Source organism: Cervus elaphus, chromosome 11 (genome assembly GCF_910594005.1).
Source record: "Cervus elaphus chromosome 11, mCerEla1.1, whole genome shotgun sequence".
Classification (NCBI taxonomy): domain Eukaryota; kingdom Metazoa; phylum Chordata; class Mammalia; order Artiodactyla; family Cervidae; genus Cervus; species Cervus elaphus.
In genome coordinates this window covers 58,744,525-58,768,971 of record NC_057825.1, presented here as the reverse complement: position 1 = coordinate 58,768,971, position 24,447 = coordinate 58,744,525, and the positions used below count along the sequence as shown (strand labels likewise).

The 24,447-nt window shown below is 45.8% G+C and overlaps 1 protein-coding gene across 5 annotated transcripts in view; it reads right to left on the bottom strand.

Annotated features, from left to right (window-relative positions):
- NCK2 (NCK adaptor protein 2) overlaps window positions 1-24,447 on the bottom strand; it is a 112,151-nt gene that overhangs the window by 85,380 nt on the left and 2,324 nt on the right. The window contains exon 2 of one of the 5 annotated variants that reach the window (XM_043917874.1): window positions 8,376-8,521. The exons of the other annotated variants lie outside the window; for them this stretch is intronic. The gene's annotated coding sequence lies outside the window, so the exon portion shown is untranslated. The remainder of the gene's footprint in view (window positions 1-8,375; window positions 8,522-24,447) is intronic. 5 annotated transcript variants of the gene reach the window in all.

The following is a 24,447-nucleotide window of genomic DNA, read 5'->3' as shown; positions in this document are numbered from 1 at the left end:
ACTTACATGCAGAGTACATGATGTGAAATGCCGGGTTAGATGAAGCACAAGCTGGAATCAAGGTTGCCGGGAGAAATATCAATAACCTCAGACGTGCAGATGACACCACCCTTATGGCAGAAAGCAAAAAAGAACAAAAGAGCCTCTTGATGAAAGTGAAAGAGGAGAGTGAAAAAGCTGGCTTAAAACTGAACATTCAAAAACCTAAGATCATGGCATCCAGCCCCATCGCTTCATGACAAATAGATGGGGAAACAATGGAAAGAGTGACAGACTATTTTTTGGGCTCCAAAATCACTTCAGGTGGTGGTTGCAACCATGAAATTAAGACACTTGTTCCTTGGAAGAAAAGCTATGACCAACCTAGACAGCATATTAAAAAGCAGAAATATTACTTTGCCAGCAAAGGTCCGTCTAGTTAAAGCTATGGTTTTTCCAATAGTTATGCATGGATGTGAGAGTTGGGCCATAAAGAAAGCTGAGTGCCAAAGAATTGATGCTTCTGAACTGTGGTGTTGGAGAAGACTCTTGAGAGTCCCTTGGACTGCAAGGAGATCCAACCAATCCATCCTAAAGGAAATCAGTCCTGAATATTCATTGGAAGGACTGATGCTGAAGCTGAAGCTCCAATACTTTGGCCACCTGATATAAAGTACTGCCTCATTTGAAAAGACCCTGATGCTGGGAAAGATTGAAGGTGAAGGAGAAGGGGGCGACAGAGGTGAGACGGTTGGATGACATCACCAAATCGATGGACATGAGCTTGAGCACGCTCAGGAAGTGGGTGATGGACAGGGAAGCCTGGCGTGCTGCTGTCCATGGGGTTGCAAAGAGTCGGAAATGACTGAGTGACTGAATTGAACTGTGTCGGGAAGATCCCCTAGAGGAGGAAATGGCAACCCACTCCAGTGTTCTTGCCGGGAGAATCCCCATGGACAGAGGAGCCTGGCGGGCTACAGTCCATTGGGTTGCAAACAGTTGAATAGGACTTAGCAATGAACACTTTCTCTTTTCACAGACTAGGAAGTGGGTCCCACCAGGAGTTAAATCAGCTGTTCCCTTGACTGTGGTTCCCAGTCTCCTTCCAGAAGGGCGAGAAACAAAGGTGTACTGCTTCAGCAACCATCCCCCAACTCCACTAATCTGTGTTATTTTGTGATAGCTGTCCCAGCTAAGACAGCCTCTATTTAAGAAACACTAGCTTTTAAGAAATTATCCTTGCCTCACAAGAAAATAACATTTAAAATAAATCACAGAAGCCATGTGATGAGAAAGAATGGGAAACTGCTCTTAAAATATCCACCCGAAATATAACTCAGTTTTGTGTTTCTTCCTATAGAGTCAGAACGAAAACTGTGGAGGAGGATAGAGACAGTGATATTAACAGCAGGACTGTCAACACAGAAAACCGAAATTATCAGCCATCTAAAAATCTACTTAAGGCACTATGGTTTTGCTGTTGTTATTCAGTCCCTAAGTCATGTCTCAGTCTTTGTGACCCCAAAGATGAACTGCAGCACGCCAGGCTTCCCTGTCCTTCACTACCTCCCAGAGTCTGCTGAAATTCAAGTTGGTTGAGTCAGTGTCGCCATCCAACCATCTGGTGCTTCAGACAGTAAAGAATCCACCTGCAATGCAGGAGGTACAGGTTCAATCCCTGGGTTGGGAAGATCCCCTGGAGAAGCAAATGGCAATGCACTCCAGTATTCTTGCCTGGAGAAGCCCACGGACAGAGAAGCCTGCTGGGCTGTGGGCGGCAAAGGGTCAGACACGACTGAGTGACGAGCGCTATAGCTTACTTCCCCAAAATGACTTTCTTGAATATCTGAACAAATAAAAAGGCTAAAAATATGTTCTTCAAACATATTTTTCTTGACCTGTTAAAATTAAGATGTCTGAATGTAAAATAATGAACTCAGACTCCTAAATATCACCATTCATATCCTAGGCAGGCAGCCCTCTGTGGCATGACAGACGACTCAAACACTAAAGCAGGTCCTCCCCATTTTACCAATCAGCGGCCCTTGTTTCTGGAGCACACTCTTTGGAAATAATAGACATTCTGTAGCCTTCTATCAACAAGGAAATTATTTTAGATGTGATTTTGATCACACACATACATTTTACAGTCAGTTTCAGTACTTCTTAGCTATGGAAAAACACTGCATTTGATCACTGATGGAGCTGTAACTCTCAGAAAAATAATAGCCAGTTACAAATACCACTCTTAAAAGATCTTCAACATTAGAGCTTAGTACTAGGTCCACTTCTAACTCAAGCCCCAATAACAGAAATTTTAATCATGCCCTTAAGGCTTAAGGAATTTCACCCAAGTCACATGTAAAACATTACATTTTTTAAAAATGCTGATTCTTAGAAATTTCTTTAGCAATTATGTTCAACTCACACAGCTCCTAGACTTCCGCTTTTACTCATTTAGCCTCATTTTCGTAGCCACAACAACCCATTTTCCAGTGCAGGCAACAGAGGCCTCAAGAGGCAAGACCACAGGCCTGAGACACAGTCCTCCTGGGAGACGAAGATATGAACTGTTTCCCGAATCCTGGATTTAAAAACCATAAGGAAGAGCTAAGAAGTAAACATTAAGAATGCGGACACGTCACACAAGGAAGGCAGACCGACGCCTACGTGAGGAATAAAAATCCCAGCTTTTCTCTGCTTTTCCTCCTAAACCAGTTTTCCCGGCAGTGCCTCCATGCACACAGTCCTCCCACCCAGGGAGGAGACTGACTGCCCGGCTCCTGGGACAGGAGCTGCCCAGACTGAGATCTAACCGACCCCGGGGTTCCACACACACCGCATGGCGTGGCAGCTTCTCCATACCTCCCATGTCTCAGAAAACCTGCACCCACAGCCCCTCCACAGTTAAATGATTCTTCAAGTGATTAAAGCAGAGTCACAATTCCTGTGCTGCACTTATCTCTGAGCTTCCCTAGAAATGTTACTGTATCTTTTCTTGCCTCTGCTTCCTGAGAACCAAGAACTGGGGGAGTGAGAGGCACGGTTAGTTCAGAGGGTAGAGAGGAATGTGACATATGCCATGTCAGCTGTCCCACGGAGGAGGGGTGTTCTCCGAGGGGGCACGGCCCCAGGGAGGAGAGACGGGAAGCAGTGAGGGGCATCCGCACGTCACTCAAACACATGCGTGGCCTGGTCCCACACAGAGCCCCTGAAGGTGGGCATGGCCTCAGTCATGGGGGTGTCTCTTGTTACTGGTAACCAGCCCCTATGCCACACCCAAGCTGATGCTAATGAAGTGGCCCAGAGTTGCCCGCTCCCACCACCCATAGTTGAGCATGGGGCCTGGCCAGGAAAAACCAACCTTGAGATTGGAAGGTGGGACACCAGGGTGAGGAGGGGGCTGGAGATTGGGCTATGAATACTCCAGAACCAGAGTTAGGTGCCCATGGGTTGGCCAACACCCTGATGTGCTGGGAGGGCTGTGTGCCCAGAGAGGGTGCCTACACTCTGCCCCACCATCGCTGCCCACCCCAACCAGCACCACAACACCTGGCTCTGTGTCCCTCTTCTCTCTGGCTGCTGCTGAGATGTATTTTTGCAATAAACCATTGATAATAAAGTGCCTCCCTGACCCTGCGTCATTATAGTAAATTCTCAAACCTAAAGAGGAGGGTCATGGGAACTCTGAAATTATAGCCAGTGGATCAGAAGCATAGGAGGGTCCAGACTCAACATCTGGCATCTACTAAGCCCTTCATCTATAGGGTCGACCTATAAATTGAAGAAAGTAGGGAAAACCACTAGATCATTCAGGTATCACCTAAATCAAATCCCTTACAATTATACAGTGGAAATGACAAATAGATTCAAGGGATTAGATCTGACAGAGTGTCTGAAGAACTATGGACGGAGCTTTGTACAAGAGGCCAAGATCAAAACCATCCCCAAGATAAAGAAATGCAAAATGATTGTCTGAGGAGGCTTTACAAATAGCTGAGAAAAGAAGATAAGCTAAAGGCAAAGAAGAAAAGAAAAGATATACTCATCTGAATGCAGAGTTCCAAAGAATAACAAGACGAGATAAGAAAGCCTTCCTCAGTGATCATTGCAAAGAAATAGAGGAAAACAATAGAATGGGAAAGACTAAAGATCTCTTCAAGAAAATTAGAGATACCAAGGGAACATTTCATGCAAAGATGGGCACAATAAAGGACAGAAACAGTATGGACCTAACAGAAGCAGAAGAGATTAAGAAGAGGTGGCAAAAATACACAGAACTATACAAAAAAGATTACTGACCCAGACAACCATGATGGTGCACTCACTCACCTAAGGCATACATCCTGGAGTGTGAGGTCAAGTAGGCCTTAAGAAGCATCACTACGAACAAAGCTAGTGGAGGTGATGGAATTCCAGTTGAGCTATTTCAAATCCTAAAAGATGATGCTGTGAAAGTGCTGCACTCAATATGCCAGCAAATTTGGAAAACTCAGAAGTGGCCACAGGACTGGAAAAGGTCAATTTTCATTCCAATTCCAAAGAAAAGCAATGTCAAAGAATGTTCAAACTACCACACAACTGCACTCATCTCACACGCTAGCAAGGTAATGCTCAAAATTCTCCAAGCTAGCTTTCAACAGAACATGAACCAAGAACTTCTAGATGTTCAAGTTGGATTTAGAAAAGGCAGAATAACCAGAGATCAAATTGCCAACATCCGCTGGATCATAGAAAAAGCAAGAAAATTCCAGAAAAACATCTACTTCTCCCTCATTGACTACGCTAAGACCTTTGACTGTGTGGATCACCACAAACTGGAAAATTCTTCAAGAGATGGGAATACCAGACCACCTTACCTGCCTCCTGAGAAATCTATATGCAGGTCAAGAAGCAATAGCTAGAACTGGACATGGAATGACGGACTGCTTCCAAATTGGGAAAGGAGTACGTCAAGGCTGTACATTGTCACCCTGCTTATTTAACTTATATACAGAGTACATCATGAGAAACGCTGGGCTGGATGAAGCACAAGCTGGAATCAAGATTGCCGGGAGAAATATCAATAACCTCAGATGTGCAGATGACACCACCCTTATGGCAGAAAGCAAAGAAGAACTAAAGAGCCTCTTGATGAAAGTGAAAGAGGAGAGTGAAAAAGCTGGCTTAAAACTCAACATTCAAAAATTAAGATCATGGCATCTGGTCCCATCACCTCATGGTAAATAGATGGAGAAACAATGGAAACAGTGACAGACTATTTTTTGGGCTCCAAAATCACTGCAGATGGTGAGTGCGGCCATGATATTAAAAGTTGCTTGCTCCTTGGAAGAAAAGCTACGACCAACCTAGACAGCATATTAAAGAGCAGAAACATTACTTCGCCAACAAAGGTCCGTCTAGTCAAAGCTATGGTTTTTCTAGTAGTTATGTATGGGTGTGAGAGTTGGACCATAAAGAAAGCTGAGTGCTGAAGAATTGACGTTTTTGAACTGTGGTGTTGGAGAAGACTCTTGAGAGTCCCTCAGACTGCAAGGAAATCCAACCAGTCCATTCCAAAGGAAATTAGTCCTGAATATTCATTGTAAGGACCAATGCCGAAGCTGAAGCTCCAATACTCTGGCCACCTGATTTGAAGAACTGACTCACTGGAAAAGGCCCTGATGGTGGGAAAGATTGAAAGCGGGAGGAGAAGGGGACGACAGAGGATGAGATGGTTGGATTGCATCACCAACATGATGGACATGAATTTGAGCAACTCCAGGAGTTGGTGATGGGACAGAGAAGCCTGGCATGCTGTAGTTCATGGGATTGCAAAGAATCGGACATGACTGAGTGACTGAACTGAACTGATAGCACCAACCTCTATTAGCTGGTATCAGAATTCAACTAAATTACATGACACACAGCTGGTGTCAGAAAACCTGAGACCAGTCCATTCTCTAGCCTCTGGCCACATGGTTACTGAATGCTAAGATGCAGCCTGTCTGCAGTGTCCTGTTCTAGGGACTCACCAGGTCCCAGAGACAAGACTGAAAGAGAAAACACACACACACACACACACACAAATGTAAAAATCACCAACCCCACTAGTCATTTTTATAAGCTGAAATACTGTGCAAACTAAATTAATACATTACAAAAATTAATCTCTTTCTGCTTTCTTAATGGGATTACTAAAAACTTAGAGTTCCCAGGTGGCACAGTGGTAAAGAACCCACTTTCCAATGCAGGAGATGCAAGAAACCTGAGTTCCATTCCTGAGTTTAGAAGATCCCCTGGAGGAGGAAAACGCAACCCACTCCAGTATTCTTGCCTGGAAAATCCCATGGACAGAGGGGCCTGGTGGGCTACAGTCCATGGGGTCGCAAAGAGTCGGACATGACTAAGCACAGGTATTTAGCTTGTGTTTGCAGCTTATATTACAGTTCTAGTGAGTGAGTGAGTGAGTGAGTGTGTATGTGTGTGGAGTGCTATTTTTAAATGCCTTCATTTCTGAAAATTCAGGGCCTGGAATCCTCTGGGCATCTCCAATCTTCACATGTAGAAAGAAAGTGGCTACTAGGATGGGAGGCTCTGGGTAACACAGGGAGAAGGAGCTGATACAGACTCAGTGTTTGTAGGTGATGTGCTGGAACCACCCAGGCTTGTGGGGCAGTTTCACCCCAACCCCACTCCCCCACCCCCCAGTGACAAGCATCCCTGTCTCTTATCACAGGAAAAAGCTCTGGGCTCCGACCATCAAAGTGACGGAGGAAGACCTCAGATCTCACCTCACCTCCCTGTCTCCCTGCACATAGGGTGGGTGGACTTTTTCTGGAAAAGGACCAGATAAATATCTCAGGCTTTGGAGCTAGTTTCTAAGGCAATGACTCAGCCCTGCCTGGAATCAGGAAGACAACCACAGACCACGTGTAAATGGCCCAGCCCGGGCAGGTCCTAATATGACCACTCACAAGACCAGGTGGGGAGTGGGTTTGGCACCAGGGCCACAGTTTGCCAACCCCTGCTCTATGCTGTTAAAAGCAGGGCCACAGCCCTGAAGTGGAATCACCTCGTGTAAGCCCCACATCACCAAACAGAGACTTACTACAGTTTCCACTCTCCCAGAATCTTCACAGAATCTGAACTCAGTCCATCAGGGATCACGTGACCAGCACTGGTGAGGTCACCTGCCTGGCAGACCCCTGCTGTCCGTCCCCCACAGGAAAGTGACCTTAATAACCAACCTGCTCTATCCAAATTGACCTCCTGGTCTCTACTCCCTTCTGCCCATAAAGTCCTTCATTCTGTCCAGCTCCCCAGGACTCCTCTCTGTCTGCTGATGGAAAGCTGCCTGACACATGAATCAGTGAATAAAGCCAACAGGATCATTAACACTTATTGCTGTTGTTGTTCATCATGTCCAATTCCTTGCAACTCCATGGACTGGCACACGCCAGACTCCCCTGTCCTTCACTACCTCCCAAGGTTTGTTCAAACTCATGTCCATTGTGTAGATGATGCCATCATCCAACTGTCTCATCCTCTGTCACCCTCCTCTCCTGCCCTCAGTCTTTCCCAGCAACAGGGTCTTTTCCAATGAGTCAGCTCTTCACATCAGGTGGCCAAAGTATTGGGGCTTCAGCTTCTGTCCTTCCAATGAATATTCAGGGTTGATTTCCTTTAGGATTGACTGGTTTGATCTTCTTACAGTCCAAGGGACTCTAAAGAGTCTTCTCCAGCACCACAGTTTGAAAGCATCAATTCTTCGGCACTCAGCTTTCTTTATGTTCCAACTTTTACATTTGTACATTCGTACATGACTAAACGAACCTTTGTCAGCAAAGTGACGTGCCTGATTTTTAATACACCATCTAGGTTTGCCATAGCTTTCCTTCCAAGGAGCAAGTGTCTTTTAATTTCATGGCTGCAGTCACCATCTGCAGTGATTTTGGAGCCCAAGAAATGCAGGGGGCCTGGGTTCAATTCCTGGTCAGGGAACTAGATCCCATATACTGCAACTAAAGAGACTATGTGCCACAACTAAGCCCTGGCACAGCCAAATAAATAAATGAAAACAATTTTTTTAAAAAAAAAGAGTTAGTACGTTGCCTTGATTAATAAAAGAAATCCCACAAAAAAGAGGAGTACCAGAAAAGATAAGTCTGCGAATGTCAGGTCTTACTCAGCATGTGTGTGTTCAGCCTGCACTTTCAGACTGTTACCTGTCAGTGTCACAAATCCCCCTGGGGAGACCAGAGCAACGGACCGTGATCATCCAGCTCCCAGGGAGGCAGCAGCCAGGAGCTGGAGGCACAGCAGGGTGGCGCCTTTGGGGATGCGGTCCTGGCAGCCCACAGCCCACCAAGCCCTGGGGGTGCATTAGGGATGCAGGTGTCTGAACCCCCACTCACCTGCCCAGTGAAGATGCCCAGCCAGCCACCGCCAAGGGTCACCACACACACGTTCAAGTATAACACACCCACAGAGGAAAATGCTCCAGAGAGTCTGCCAGGACTGCGCTCGGATAAATTCCCTGTTTACACAGGGATGAGGCAGCCTGCAGGGGCGCAGAGAAGATCCGATCAGACGCAACAGATGGGACGTTAGGTAAATATCAGCGGTTGTCACTGCCTTGTTCAGGCTTGAGGAAGGTCCCTCCACACCACCCGGCAGCTGGCATTTACAGCTCCATGCTCCAACTCTTTCCAATTCTGTGACATGAAAGTTAAAGTGTTCATTGCACAGTTGTGTCCCACTCTTTGCAACTCCACGGGCTGTAGCTACAGAATCCTCTGTCCATGAAATTCTTCAGGCAAGAATACTGGAGTAAGTAGCCATTCCCTCCTTCAGAGGATCTTCCCAACCCAGGATTGAACCCAGGTCTCCTGCATTGCAGGCAGACTCTTTCCTGTCTGAGCCACCAGGGAAGCCCAAACTTTTCCCAAACTATTTCTAATTTTATAACATATTTCTTCTAAATACGAGGTCAAAAACTCCAAGGACCATTTTGCTGTAACCCCTGAGAACCAGAAAGTCAAACTCTTTCATGCAAGAGATTTTTAAAAGTCACTGACATTTTCCTGATACCAGAAGTTACTACAAATCCCTAAGTCCCAAATCCACAATTCAAACCAAACACTAGAACAGTAAATCAACACAAATCTCACAACATTAGTTACTTTAGCTTTTTTAGATAATAAACTGATATATACCTTCCCACTACAACAATTTAAATAAATTTACAAAAGCAACATTAGGCTTTTCATTGAATTTAAAATTATTTTTGGATTTTTCTTATAGGCAATGGATTTTATGACATACACTAGGGGGGAGATCAAACCTGCATCTCCTGCATTGCAGGCAGATTCTAGCTATGCACTGCATGACTAGAGGAAGTTCCATGAGGCAGTAAAATTAAATTACATTCTACGATGCCCGTGTGGACCATCTCTGGCCCAAGGCCTGGGTCCCAGCAGTTCCAACATCAGACAAGACAGCACCCAAGACCCATCAGCCTGGCCCCTCCCCCTGCCACACACCCCATCCCACATCAGGAGGGGAGGCTCAGGCCCTCCTTCTCAGGATGCTTTGAAATGGTTTTCATTTTATGCAACTGTATTAAAAGACAGTTACTGAAGTATTATTTAAAAGAAGAACTGGAGACATAGCAACACATGCATGCGGGCTTAGTCGCGTCTGACTCTTTGCAACCCCAGGGACGGGACCACCAGGCTCCTCTGCTCATGGGATTCTCCAGGCAAGAATACTGGAGTGGATTGTCATTCCCTTCTCCAGGATATTTTCCCAATCCAGGATGGAACCTGCATTTCCTGCATTGCAGGCAGATTCTTTACCACTGAGTCACTGGGGAAGCCCTTATAGTAACATGTGCTCCTTTATTAATACACTGACCAGAGGGTCTGGCCGGTGTAATAAAGGATGATGAGAGCAGCCTGAATCCCAACCTGTCTGCACCCCCCACAAGGTGATAGGAAAGCCCCAGTTCTTTCTCAGAAGGCTGTGAACTGAGGTTGTACCGTGTACAATCCCAACGGAAGGAAACACAATTTCAGCTAATACCCAATGAAGAGAGAAATGTGAGTTTTTCACCCCAAGGCTTCCTGAAGTTCACCCTCTCTGGGCAGGGCCCCTGGGTTAAGAACGACTTTGGAGAACCACTCAGAATGTCACAGGATGTGGTGAACTGGGGCCGTCAGATTCAACAAATTCCTAGATTTCAGACTCAGGTGGGGCTACAGCGGGACCCATCAGAGCAGAGCGCCCTGTGCTGCGGTAACAGGAGGTGCGGGGGCAGCTGGACCAGCCCCCTGGGGCTAACGCTCTGCCACCCACCTGCTGCCTGCTTCCAGAATCTGGCAAGGCTTCTTCCACCAAGCAGAAGAGATCACCCTGTACACCCCTGCTCTTACCCAGGAAGGATGCTTCCAGCAGACTTGCCAGGAAGAAAACCAAGACCAGCCAGTTCCTTAAATGTTTCCAACAAAGTGGGAGTGCTCATGGACATGATTCTTCTGCGCACAGACTGCCGACACTCACAGAAACAACGTCAGTCAAAGCAAAAACTCAGAAAAAGGGTTTAAAAAACTTTCAGAAACCCACAGGTCAAAATGGAAATTGTAAATTATACTTTAACACAGAGGCATGGGCTTAAAGAAAATAACACCCAAAAAGGTCACTGTAGATGCTTATTTGCAGTCAATTTTAATGAACAAAATGCACCAATACAGGTTATATTTATGTAAATAAATGTAAGTGATTCTCTCTAATCAGAGTAGCTCTAGGGAGGGCAGAACGATTAAGTAGACTCCCCACAAGGGGCCTTCCACCACCCTTCCCCAGAATCATACCATCACTAGGGGGCAGGGGAGGGGCAAACAGGAAAGTGAAATGGGCTGCTGCCTTCAACCCTGACCTTTTCTGTACCCAAGAGAAAGGTTATTCCCCTGATCAGCCCTCCCCAAGCCAGCTCCCAGGTCCATACCTACTGGAACGAACACTGGACAGAGCAACTGGGCAGGTGGTAGGGGCCACCCGAGAGGCTGAGTCCACAGAGGGAGCACACCTTCCCTGGGCTGAGATCTCAGCGGGAGCTCCATCACCACAGAGCACTTCCTCCCTCGGAAGAATGATCTCAGGCCCCCATCCCACCAGGGGTCCGCCCGAGCACAGGATCGACCCAAAGGACCCAAGAGTCCGTCTCAGAGCACCAAGGATCGGGCGTGTGCCGAAACCAGGAAGATCTGCTGGTTTTTATTTGTCCAAATTGGACAAAGTCCACAGACATTCTGTCACACACGCTCTCACTTGCTCTTACACATGTGCAGGGAGCCCAGCCTGGGGCTCTGTGGCGACCTAGAGGGGTGGGATGGGGGAAGGGAGGGTGCTCAAGAGGGAGGGGATATATGTTTAATTATGGCTGGTTCATATTGTCATACGGCAGAAACCACTACAACATTGTAAAGCAATTTTCCTCTAATAATAGGAAAGAAAATATCGATTACAATAACATGGGGAAAAAAAACATTTCAGATGAACCTGGCCCCAAAGGACCTCCCTCCTCTGGTCCTGACTGACATGTCCAGGGCAGGGTTCATGGATGTGACCCCACTTCCCTCCACCGGACCTCCGAGAGCATCCGGCTTCCTTCCCAAGACTTCAATATAGACAGAGGAGTACCCGGTCACCCCTCAGAGGACCCACAGTAGACAGCCTGGCAGACACAACCCCAGCCTGGGGTTCAGGGTCAGTGGGGATAAGCCTCGATGATACCATGCACCCTGACAGGATGCAACAGCCCATAGCCCAGTCCAATCATGAGAAAAACACTGGACAGACCCCAACTGAGGAGCATTCCATAAAACACCTAACTGGTCCTCCCCAGCACTGAAAAGGCCATCAGAACAAGTTAAATCTAGAAACTGTCACGGCCAAGGGAGCCTCAGGACACACAACAAGTAAAAGCAGCTTGGTTTCCAGGATGGGATTCTGGGGCATGAGAGGACATCAAGGAAAAATTAAGAAAATCCAAAAAAGTATGGACTTCGGTTAACAACAAAGTACCAATCTCGGTTCATGAGTTGTAACCTATGTACCAGAGTAATGGAAGATGCTATTTACAGTGGGGACGGGATGGTGGTTGTGGAAACTCTGTACTCTCTTTGGCATTTTTCTATAAATCTAAGTCTTTTCTAAAATTAAAGGGTTATTTTTAAATATATATGTACTGTACATATTATTGGAGAAGGAGATGGCAACCCACTTCAGTATTCTTGCCTGGAAAATCCCCTGGACAGAGGAGCCTGGTGGGCTACAGTCCATGGAGTTGTAAAGAGTCAGACACGACTGAGCAACTAAACAACAACTACACGTACTATATATAAATCCATACACACAAAGCATAACATGAATACCTTTTAACAATTACAAAGTGTACTTTGGAAAAGTTAATAAAAACTGTACTCAACAGAAGGAGATAAACACTGATTAGCTTAACACAATAGAATAATTATATGGTTGAATTTTTGTACAACTCTTGTTCTTCAGAGAATACCTATGTGTACTTCTATAAATAAAACAATAAATGGACTACAAAGTGTAAAATAATAAATACATGAACTGATAAACAAAAGATCTTGCTCCCTTGAACAAGACTCAAAAAAAATTTATTTGGCATACATTAAATTCTCTCCTGTTAAGGGCTCTGAGAGCCAGGAATCAATATAATCCAATCAATTTTTAAAATTGCAACATAAAATGTGTCTTGCAAATTAAATTATCTTTATTCTCAAATTATGTTTATTTAAACACTAACCATTACAGTGTATCACAAATTAATTACAGTATATCACAAAAACTATTTTACACTAATCCACGTCATCAAAAGTGAAAGGAACTGTAAACGAGTTCAGTGTGAAACAAAAGGACAAATCACTAATTATGACTTGAACTGTTTTGAATGCTAAGGATTCAGTTATTTCCGGATGCTAAACAGACACACAGAGACTGGTCCACCACCTTACTGTCAACAGGGCACAACAATCTGGTACTAGATGCAGCAGAGGTCAACAAATAGAAACAATGCATTTGAAAAAAGATTTTTAAAAACCAACATCTATAAGGAGGTAAAACACAGTTCACATTTCAAAAGAAACAAACTAAAGAAACACTTTGAACAAACTATCAGGATAAAAAACAAACCTGCAAAATGCCTGATCCGGGCTGACTTACAGTATTCATTACATATCCAGGCAAAGGAGTTATTTGACTAAGTAAATCTTTCCTAGGTTAAAATGTAATGGCATACTGCATTTACAACATTATCAACTTAAAAAAGGGAATTAGAAGTATCAGGGGGCTTCCTGACCCCAGCATTCCACTAAAAGCAGCAATAAGTAGTTTTGCTATTTTTTTAGATAAACGTCTTCAGCAAATAAATCACATGTAAGCAGAGTTTATATAATCTGCAAATTATGAACTAGTTGACTCCAAAACTATCTGTTTATCCTAAGTAAACCGATAGTATGGCCTCAAGCAGACTCTGGATGGCAGCACTATCCTGGGAAGGGTGGATGGAGCGGGGTAGTCGGTGGAGGACAGGTGCTGACCAGCTACAGCAACCACAGAGCTTTACCACCAGCAAGTGAAACAATCCCTGCTCAGCAGACATCTTATGGTCTCAGGGCTGTCTCACTCCCCCTGAAATATTTGATTTTTTATTTAAAAAAAATTTTTTTTAATTTTTCTGCTGCACTTTGAGACATGTGAGGTCTTAGTTCCCCCACCGTTGATTGAACCTGCAGTCCTTGTAGTGGAAGCATGGATTCCACTTAACCACTGGACCACCAGGGAAGTTCCTCCCTGGGGTATCTGAAATGAATTCTAACTGGCCTGGGGACTTTGCATGGGTCTTCCTTGCACCTCCCACAGAACCCCACACAGAGGCACCGACACTCATCTTGGATATGTGTTAACTGAAATGAGTGTCAATCATGAAAGTGTAAAGTTACCCGGACTGGCTGACAAGCTCCCTGAGGGCAGGTCTATCTGGTCCCCCTGTGTGTTTCTGTAGCTCCTGCCACAGCTCCTCTCTGCCACCACTCAACAACTTAGTGACAGCTAACTAGGGGGTAATCTGATCTGTGAGTCAGATCAGGAGGGAGAAGGCAGCTTTGTCCTCAACACACACGGTCCTCCAGCCAGATTCACAAAAAGGGAACAGCATCTTCAGTTTACCACGCAGGCTGGCTGCTCTGAAGACCCTTCTTGAAAAAGGAACTGCACAGTTGCAATTCCTAAACAGGGTATGCAGAGGCACACACACACACACACACAAAAGACAACAGAACTAAGCCTCTGCTTCCCAGAACACAAAAGAGAGGTGCAGAGGAGTTAGAAATGAGCTGTGCACCTTGGACAAACTAGCAGTGTGTGTAAGGGGGGCGGGGCAGCTTCCCTGATGGTCCAGTGGTTAAGTATTCGAGTATTCTAGGGGACAGGGGTTCAATCCCGGTGGAGGAACTAAGATCCCACGGGCCGAGGGGTACCTAAGCCCATGCAGCACCACAGCTAGGGTCTGTGCACCACAACCAAAGATCCTGAGTCCCACAACTGAGACCCAATGCAGCCAAATAAATTAAAAAAAAAAAAAAAAGCTACTAGCAGGTGGAAAAGAGCATGCATACCTCTACTGCTCATAGGAAGCCAGACCTTTCAAGTTCACATTTAGACCAGCTATTTATGAAGTTCAGGATGAGGCTGTTTTAATCCAGCCCCTGTTATAATTGGGCTTCCCAGGTAGTGCTAGTGGTAAAGAACCTGACTGCCAAAGCAGGAGACCTAGGAGACACAGGTTTGATCCCTGGGTTGGGAAAATCCCCTGGAGGAGGGCATGGCAACCCACTCCAGTATTCTTGTCTGGAGAATTCCAAGGACAGAGAAGCCTGGTGGACTACAGTCCATAGAGTCGGATACCACTAAAGCGACTTGGCATGGCACACACTGTTGTAATTAAAAGTCAAGCAGTTACTGCATTCGGGCAAATGGTTTATTGTGAGGAAGGAGGGGATTTCAATACTGTAAATGCAAAGCCCTAAAGAAGTCCTGCATCTGTAGTTCTAGAGCTGGGGCATCACCTGACAGCAGGACTCCTGCAGCCAGTCCCTGTGGCCGGTGCCCCTCACCTTCCCCTCTCCACAGTGGCCAAGTAACAACACTTGCTCCCTCCACCGGTGTCAGAACTGAATGATACAATGACACACAATTAGATACACACAGTGTTACCCAGCCAGCCAGCACACCACTGCAAAACTTCCAAGCTTGTCCAAAGACTCATTACTATGACTGTCTAAGAGGTCTTTCCAAAGAGTTACTACGACTCTCTCAGAGGTCTTTCTCGGTCCCCGCAAGGATGGGAGGCTAAGGACAGAAAAGACTGATTGTACTTTTAACCACCTCCACCAAGAAAAGTTCAAAAACGCCCTGAGTGCTGATTCTGTGTTTATCCTGGTAACAGAACAGGAAGACAGCAGATAAGAGGCGACCAAGCAAAAAGGAAGAGCAAGGCAACAGGAAATGATTTACAGAAAACAGATCAAGATTAAGCCAAGAAAACTTCTAACCGGCCGCCCTCTGGATATCTAGGCTTCTCTGACTTTCTCAAGTCAGGACCTGCTCATAAGGGAAAAAAAAGAAAATGTACACAGAATATCACAGTCCAGACCAGGCAGCTAACAAGCAGCTCTGCCCTGAGCCAGACCCTGAGACTCAGAAACTAACAGACAAATTATCATTTTCCCCTTCCTTTTCCCTGGATAACATCTAATTTGTGATATTTTCGTTCTCTCTCCCCTGAAGAGTTTATTTTAGATCTTACAAAAAAGGAAATAAAGCACTCAAAAGCTAACAGATGTGATTCGCTCGAAGAAGAGTAAGCTGAACCTAGAACCTAATAAACTTTAGTAATAACAAAAGAATTTTTTTCTGTAGACCATCACCAATTTTAAGGATGCTGAGCCTAAGTAAATAGATATATTTCACCAAACCAAACTCTGAAAATCAATTGCTTACTACAAGCAATCGATAAGGGACCCCATTACTTTCCTGTTAATGGATATTCTAAGGAGAATGAGTTGTCACCACAGTCCAGCTAGATTTCCTAACGTGTCCTACAAAATCAGCATTTCATATTTCTGTGGTCCAAATGGAAGTAGAACATTTAAAAAACAATGCACGCCCTACTTTTCCACCAACAGATAAACCATGATATGTCAATTAAAGTTTCTCCTTTTTATATTTAACTGCAGAAATGCATAAATACATTACAGCTTTCTGTTGTTGTTGTTGTTCAATTGCTAAGTCGTGTCTGACTCTTTGCGACCCCATAAAGAGCACGCCAGGCTTCCCTGTCCTTCATTATCTCCCAGCATTTGCTCAAATTCATGTCTGTTGAGTCAATGATGCTATCTGTCCATCTCTTCTTCTGCCGCCCCTTCTCCTTTTGCCTTCAGCTTTCTAAAGAGGCATTATTTTTCATGTTTACAAAAATTCCAGGGATGGCGGGATGGGGATGATCTCCAAGAGGGCAACTGTATGAAAGAATACATGGGCCATTAACTAAAAGGTTTAAGCCAAGTACGGCAGTAGTCACTTAAAAGAAGGCTGCTGAAATACTGACATCTTTGGGCAGTTAACCCTTTGAAGTAAGGTGCACTGCCAAGATGGGCCAGTATCCCTGGCTTTGACCCACTGGACACCAGGACCACACTCGCAAGTCTGGACAACTGGAAAATGTTCCCAGACACTGCCAATCGTCCAGAAGGGCAGAACCACCCCCAGCTGAGAACCACTAATTTATATACAAGAGTAGTGGGTCAGGTCTCAAGTTTCTTTTTTTAATATCAACATTTGAGAAGGTAATTTTTATTCTGTATTTGCAAAAGTGAATCACTTATTTCTCAATCCAAACCTAACAGCTAGGAAAATCTAAACACAGATGGGAATCTGCACTATGTTGCACTATGGAAAGATGCACTATGTTGAAAACATTTTCTGCTCTTGATGATAACAACCCTCTCTGATCTGAGACGTGAAGAAAAAGAGGATCTCCTTCCTCCAGAAAGGGGCACCCTTCCCTCCCCTCCCCCCACTCAGCCCTGAGCTTGGGGGTGCAAGGCACAGACAAGTTCAAGCAGCAACAATTAAACACCAGAGCCCTCACCTGGGATCCTCAACAGAGCCTCAGTTCCACGACGGTCCCCCTCAGCATGACAATGACAACCGCAGAGGGTCTGCTGTCCTTCCCCTACTTCTTTTTCAAGGAGGATAATTTCTCTATAGTCACTTCTGAGTCTTATCTCCTGAACCACATGAAACAGACCTATGAAGGAGACTCTAAGAAGGGAAATGAAGCAGCAGAGATGGCTTAATAAAGGGAAGAGAGCTTGTACGTACAAGACAGGCTGGTCCATGGAAGGCGGTAACTGTACTCCTAAAGAAAAACCATCTGAGTGCGGGTAAGGAAGGCAGATGACTGAAGTCAGGTGGGGAAGTCACACACAAACATAAAATACACAGAGAAGAATCAAAAGAAAGGAAAAGTCTTCTTATATCTGTCTTGCTAGATTCTGTTCCTAAATATGTTCCTTAAAAAAAAGCAGTTTGATGAAAACTCACTATTCACCTAGATCCAATGCCCAGAAACTGTTTCTAAAGTAACTCCCTGAATCCCTTGGTATTTTTTGGTCTCTTAAAAATACTCAAGCAGCTTGTGGTTTTTAACACCCATGTCTCCAAGCTGATTCCCATCACTCAGAGCAACAAGAGAGCTCTTCATCACCAATCCGGCGTGTCCCCGCCCTCAACACACACAGATTTGAAAACAGGGACATGAGTTTTTAAAGGGACTGTCCTCAAAATGAATACAGCTGGTATTCTAATGAAGCATAATATATATTTTATTAGACACATGTTTCTAATGAAAATGAATACTCTTCATCTATCATATTTTATAATTAGTTACATAACTGATAGGCTATTGATTTGTATAACTTAGGTCTGTATCCAGTGACCTTATTAAACTCTTGTATTAATTCTTAAAAAAAAAAAAAAAAGTCTAACAAAAAACAAACCCAGCTGGAAAGAGGGATGGAGAACTGTTCTTTTCTTCTTCAGCCAGACTCACAAGTAACATCATTAAAATACCTGTTGACTTGCAGGCATCCTTAAATGCTCAGCCAAAACTCACAGGCTTACAAAACTAAGAAACATCCTTTAAGGAAGATGGATGCAGATGCTGAAGGGCTTGTCCAAGGAGTCGGCCACTGGTGCCTTACTAAGCATCTCACGCCCATCTCTCCCTCTTGGAAGGTTCCTCCCCAGCTGGCCGCCCCCACCGCAGCTGGGAGAATTATTAAGCTTGTTTAAGTAAATAAATCTTTGCTGCTACTCCTCCTGGAACATGCCACAGGAGCAGCAGCTGGACTGCAAATCTAAGCCTGTGAATTAAGAGCGCCTGCCTGCCTTACAGCCCATTGGAGACCACAGCATTTCCGACCTGCGAACACACACAGAACCAGACTCTCAGTTATACCTCAGCTCCATCTGCCCCGAGGGCAGGCTGCCCACCACACAGGGCCACAAGGGTCTTCCGAACACAGAAGGGGAAGTTGAGGATGGTCTGGTACTACAAGCCTCGCCTAGGATGGCAGTCAACGTCAAGGTTCCTACCAAGACCTTGGAACAGCAGGCTTCCAAAACTCCAGAGCACCTGAGAACTCACGAGAAAAGCAAATTCTCAGGCACCCCTGAAGACACTCCGGCGGGTGGGTCCAGCCATCTGAGGTGGAAGCTTTCTGGGCTGGGGGGTGGGGGGTGGGGGGGCGAGGCGGAACTGCTGAGACCCAGCTCTGAGCTGAGTCCATCTGGGGCTCCCTGGCCTGCGGTGCTCAGGAGGCAGGCTGGGGGAGGAGCAGCAAGGCTGGGGAAGCTCACCACTGCACCGCCTCCAGAGCACACCCCCAGGACCACTGGAGCAGCCAAGGTTGCTCGTATGTCCTTCCAGGGTCCACGGCTGATAAGAGGTCCAGAATGAGTGACACCCAAGCTCCACCCACTGCTGTGATTCTCCATTATGTTTCTCCAATCCTACACCATCATAAAAGTTTACAGCTCTGTTTATGTCTTTTCTTCTAATGAAGAGATAGTGGCCTGGCTTAGGGGATAGAAGCGGAGCCTCAGCAGTCAGACAGGGTGTGTTTGAATTCCAGATCTGCTGACCAGCTCTGGGACCTTATGCAGCCTAACCTGCTAGGTCTCTCTACTCTCATCTCTGAAGAGAAACACAGCAAGCAGCCACACTCAACTTCTGTGAGCACTGAATCAGCTAATATTGTGTGTAACATGATTACTACCATCACTACAACGTGTGTGATGTGTGGGTGTTAGGGAAGAAGCCAATGATCCCTAAAGTACTATTATTTTAGGATGTCCCTGGTGGCTCAGTGGTGACGAGTCCACCTGCCAATGCAGGAGACACGGGTTCGATCTCTGGTCCGGGAAGATCCCACATGCCTCGGAACAACTAAGCCCATGAGCCACAACTACTGAGCCTGTGCTCTAGAGCCCGGGAGCTGCAATTACTGAGCCCGTGCGCTGCAGCTACTAAGTCCAAGAGCCGGAGAGCCCGTGCTTTGCAACTGGAGAAGCTGCCGCAATGAGAAACCCTTGCACCAAAGACAGAGAAAGCTGGAGAACCAACAAAGACCCAGGACAGCCAAAAATAAACACACAAATAAATATTAAAAAAAACTATGACTTTAGATTCTGTACTTAGAAATTAAGTACTTAACATATATCAGAAGTACACTGAAAACTATCACCCCAAAACAGTTATTTCACATCGGTAATTTAACCTCTAGAAGTCAAAATACATTTTAAAACGTTTGTAAAATATACAAGCATTCTGATTATAGGTAAGCAAATCAGGTTCTAGTATTCTAAACTTGCGTGAGTACATGGAATATTACAGTCTACCTTAGCACGACAGAGATTATACCTTTCCGCTAAAGAATAATAATTACCATGATTACGATTCCAGGTTGCTCTCACCACGTCTTCTTAGCTATCTCAACTTAGGAAAACACAGACTAAATGAAGCTTGAATCATGAAAGTGTACAGACCTGTGCTCTCCAACATAAAGTCACCGGCCTCAAGGGCCAATGAATACCCCAATGTGGGGAGGGAAGAGGCATGCCATGGATGAAGAATGCATACAGGCTTTCACAGGCTGCACATGAACAGAAGAATGTGCATCATCTCGTTAAGAGGGTTTTACGTTGAACACTGGCAATAAAAGTACTGTGGCTCTACTGGGTAAAAGAAGACATTGTGAAAATTAATTTTGCTTGTTTCTTAAATCTTTAATGTGGTTACTGCTATTGTTGCTTATGCACTTATTCATGTCCCACTCTTTGTGATCCCATGGACTGTCCCAGGCTCCTCTGTCCATGGGATTCTCTAGGCAAGAATACTGGAGTGGAATTGCCATTTCCTTCTTCAGGGGATCTGCCCAACCCAGGGATCCAACCCCTGTCTCCTGTACTGGCAGGCGGATTCTTCCCCACTGAGCCACCTGGGGAGTCCAATGTGGCTATCAGACATTTGAAATCCCATCTGTGACTCACATGTGTATATTTGAAGGGGACAGCACTGCTCTTAACAATTGATTTCTTCAAGGGGTGTGTGCAGGAAATACCCTATGTTAAAAAAGACATAGCATTTTTGGCACCAGCTTCTCCTCCCTCCTTAAGGGTCCAGCATAGTTTTGGGGTACAAAGCTGCTGTGTGTCACGAGGCTGTTATTACAAGGGCAGCAACGAATCAGCCCCAAAGTACACAAGTCTTTAAAAATAAGCTGACAATAAATGCTGGTATTCTGTTATCACAACTAGCAGGTTTTCACTCAGTGTGTACAGGGGTGGGAGGTGTACGCAGAGGCTGGGGGAGCAGGGAGGAGCCCATGGTGCAGGCCCATGCTGAGCACTGGTGACACTGACTTGAGGGCAATGGAGAGCCAACACTGGGACCACGGCTGGGTTTGGGTGCCAGGGCGCAGTGACCAGGCGAGGGTGGTAATAACAGAGGGGTCTGCCAGCGCCAGTGAGAGAGGAGTAAGTACCTCAGGCTCAGATGGAAGAACTCCTCAGAGGTAAAACTGGTAAGATATGGGATCTGGGAGGTGAGGGAGAAACCAGGATGACGCAGTGAGGCAATGCTGGGACATTAACCCAAAGGCCGGCAGGTCAGGAGGTAGTACTCACAGCCTAGATGTTCAGAGTTTCCGGTGCAAATGAGCGGGGAGAAGTCGCATGATTCACTTGAATGACTGAGTGAGTCATGAATGGACAGGTTTGCAGTTGTGCTCACACAGGTGACCACCTGGAACAGCTCATGCTGGCCAGAAACACACATGTGATCGGGGTGGACATTACCAAACCCACCTGCACCTGCCTGGCTCCCAGTGGACCCACAGTCAGAGGGCAGTCCCAGTGATGCTCCCGGCCATGGGTTCCATCCACAGGAAACGCCTTTGTCTCCACACAAAATTCCACACTTGCATATAGCTCCTATTTGATGCTGATGCTGGTCCCAAAACCATGCTGCAGCTGAGCCAACACAGGCTAAGGGGAAATGTCCACAAACGGCATCAGTCAGGGCTGTCCTCTCTCCTCGAGACCTGAAGCATCTGGTCCCAGCGTCCACCTACCACAGCCGTATGAGGCTCTGTGAGGGACTGAGCTGTCACCCCTCCCCTCCTGCCCCAGTGGTGTCTGCAAGCACTTGGGAGACAGAAGCCATGAGATGCCCTAAAAGCATCGGCCTGGTTTTGAAGAGTGACTGTTGTGGACAGAACTGTCCCCGTACTCAAGTGTTGAAGCCCTCACCACCCAAGTGACTCATCTGGAGACAGAACCTCCGCAGCAACTGAAGTTCAACAAGGTCAGAAGGGTGGGGCCCTAACCCAAGAGGACCAGTGACCTCCTAGGAAGAGGGACAAACACACCAGGCACCTGAGGACACAGAGTGAAGGCGGCCAGCGGAGCCTGGAAGAGAGCCTCACTGAGAACCTAGTCTGCCCGCACCTTGATGATCACTTTGCAGCCTCCAGAACGGCAAGAAATCAGCTTCCTTTTGACGCTCAGTCTGTGGATCTGTGAAGACAGTCTGAGTGGACATGCATATGCTAAACCGGGACAAACGCCCTTCAACCCACAGAAACCATCCAGACCAAAGAGGCTCAGACACTGAAACCAGAACATGAGGTCACCTACTGACCCTGGTCCCACCAGCAGGCCTGGCAGGGGCCACATGCTTGGCCCCATTGGGACCTGCCAGCAGATCCACAGCCTCCCCAGGACCACCTCACCCAGCACCTTTTGGGGTTACCTCCTCCTCCTGAGCAGGGCAGGGGGCTCTGTCACCCTGCCACTGTCCCTGGGCGCTGGGGTCCTCACACTGATGTCAAGGCCAGAGCCCAGGTCGCCACGTTCTTTTAATACTAAATATGGTGGATGGGAAAGTAATTGGTAAACTGTAATCTATCATTGGAACATGAGCGTCTATTATTTTTATCCAACTTCGGCATTTCAGATCTACATTAACCACCAAACAGCAAAAACATCCCACTTTCCAAAACTGTTTCAAAAAGAGAAACTGCAGTATTTCCCTTCTGAGTGCACTCGAAGCTTCTTTTCTTAAAAACATTTAAAAACACAAATGGTATAAAAAGAAGTAAAAGGACACTAAATGACCAGCTTCCCCTGTCAGGATAACAAATGCTCTGCCCAGAGTTTCCAGTTCAGGTTAATATGCACAGACACTCTATTGAAAAATTAAATATTCAGTCATCCCACCAGGGGGTTATGCATTTGGGTTTGTTTTTCATCTTGCCTTTTCTCTCTCTTTTTTTTTTTAGTTTTAGGTTCAGGACTATAAATGATTCATTGGACAGAGAACTTCGCAAATAGAGAGGCCACCAGACCAAATCCTCCCATTGTCTGGACCTGGATGCACTGGGAACAAAACCTTATGAACCTAGAGACTTAGTGACTGACTGACAGACTCAGAATTCAACATACATGTGCTCAGTCAGTATTTTCTGGAAAGAACACAAAGAATCCACAGGGCCGACTGTGACAAATGTGTGTGTGTGTGTTGTTAGGGCAGGGAGAAAGAAGCAGTTATGATTGACAAATGTCGATTATACCTTCAGAAACTGACATACTTTGAGATCCATTCAAAGGGAAATGCAGGAGAAGGAAACAGTCTAATTTTCAACAGTGCCACTAAAATGGCCTAAAGAAATAAACTATTTTTACTTTGGCTGCATACTTTCAAAACTGTTAAAAGGCTGTCCTGACCTCCTTCTAAGCTGCCTTAACTCAAGCATTTAACAGTATCATCGCAGTATCACTTTGAGTCTCTGAAAACATGGGGTTTCCATCACTCATTTGAGGAAAGAGAAACCATTTGGAAGTGCCATTTGCCACTCATCTGGATGGGAAAATTAATTTCGTAAGCCTTGGGGTTGAGCTGTGGGGAGTTTCCTGTCCATTTTTGAAAAGTCAGCTTACTAGATTTCCAAACATGGTCCACTGCCCTGCCATGCAGTTCTAGGGAGCAGCCTTCAGTTCCATTCTTCGTGTGGGACAAACATGTGTGGCCCTCGCCCTCGGTTCACACTGTTGGCCATGCTGGGTAGTTACAAGCAAGCACGTCCTGGAGAATTGTGTAACACAGCCTCGTCCAGTTGGGGCAACCTAAGTGACTAAGGAAGAGGATCTGGTCATTCCAGACAATCGAGAAGACTTTAGGGTATTTTAAAAGGTAATCCAGGGCTTCCCTGGTGGCTCAGAGGTGCAGAGTCTGCCTGCCAATGTAGGAGACACAGGTTTGATCCCTGGTTCAGGAAGATCCTACATGCCATGGAGCAACTAAGCCCACGTGCCACAACTACTGAGCCTGTGCTCTACAGCCCAGGAGTGGCAACTACTGAGCCCACATACACAACTACTGAAGCCTGTGTGCCTAGAGCCCATGCTCCGAAACAAGAGGAAGCAGTGGGTGGCAACAGAGCCCCAGAGCAATGAAAAATAAATTAAAAAAAAAAAAGTTATTCAGTATGTATACACACAAGAAAGATTTTGGGTATGTTTAACATGGATAATAGTGCACTTCTCAAATACTGTGTACATATGATGCGTTTGCTGGAAAATCTCAGTCATCGCCTGATGCAAACAACAGAGGCTGGGAAACATCACAGCTTCCAAGAGATGAGGGATGGAGAGACCTGAAGTGCAGGGCATGTGATAAAGAAAACCTCAAAGCCTGACAAGTGAGCACAGCTACTTGAAATCACCTTAATCGGGCCCCACCTTAAGTGGGGAGAGAAGGTGCTGGGTCAGCCT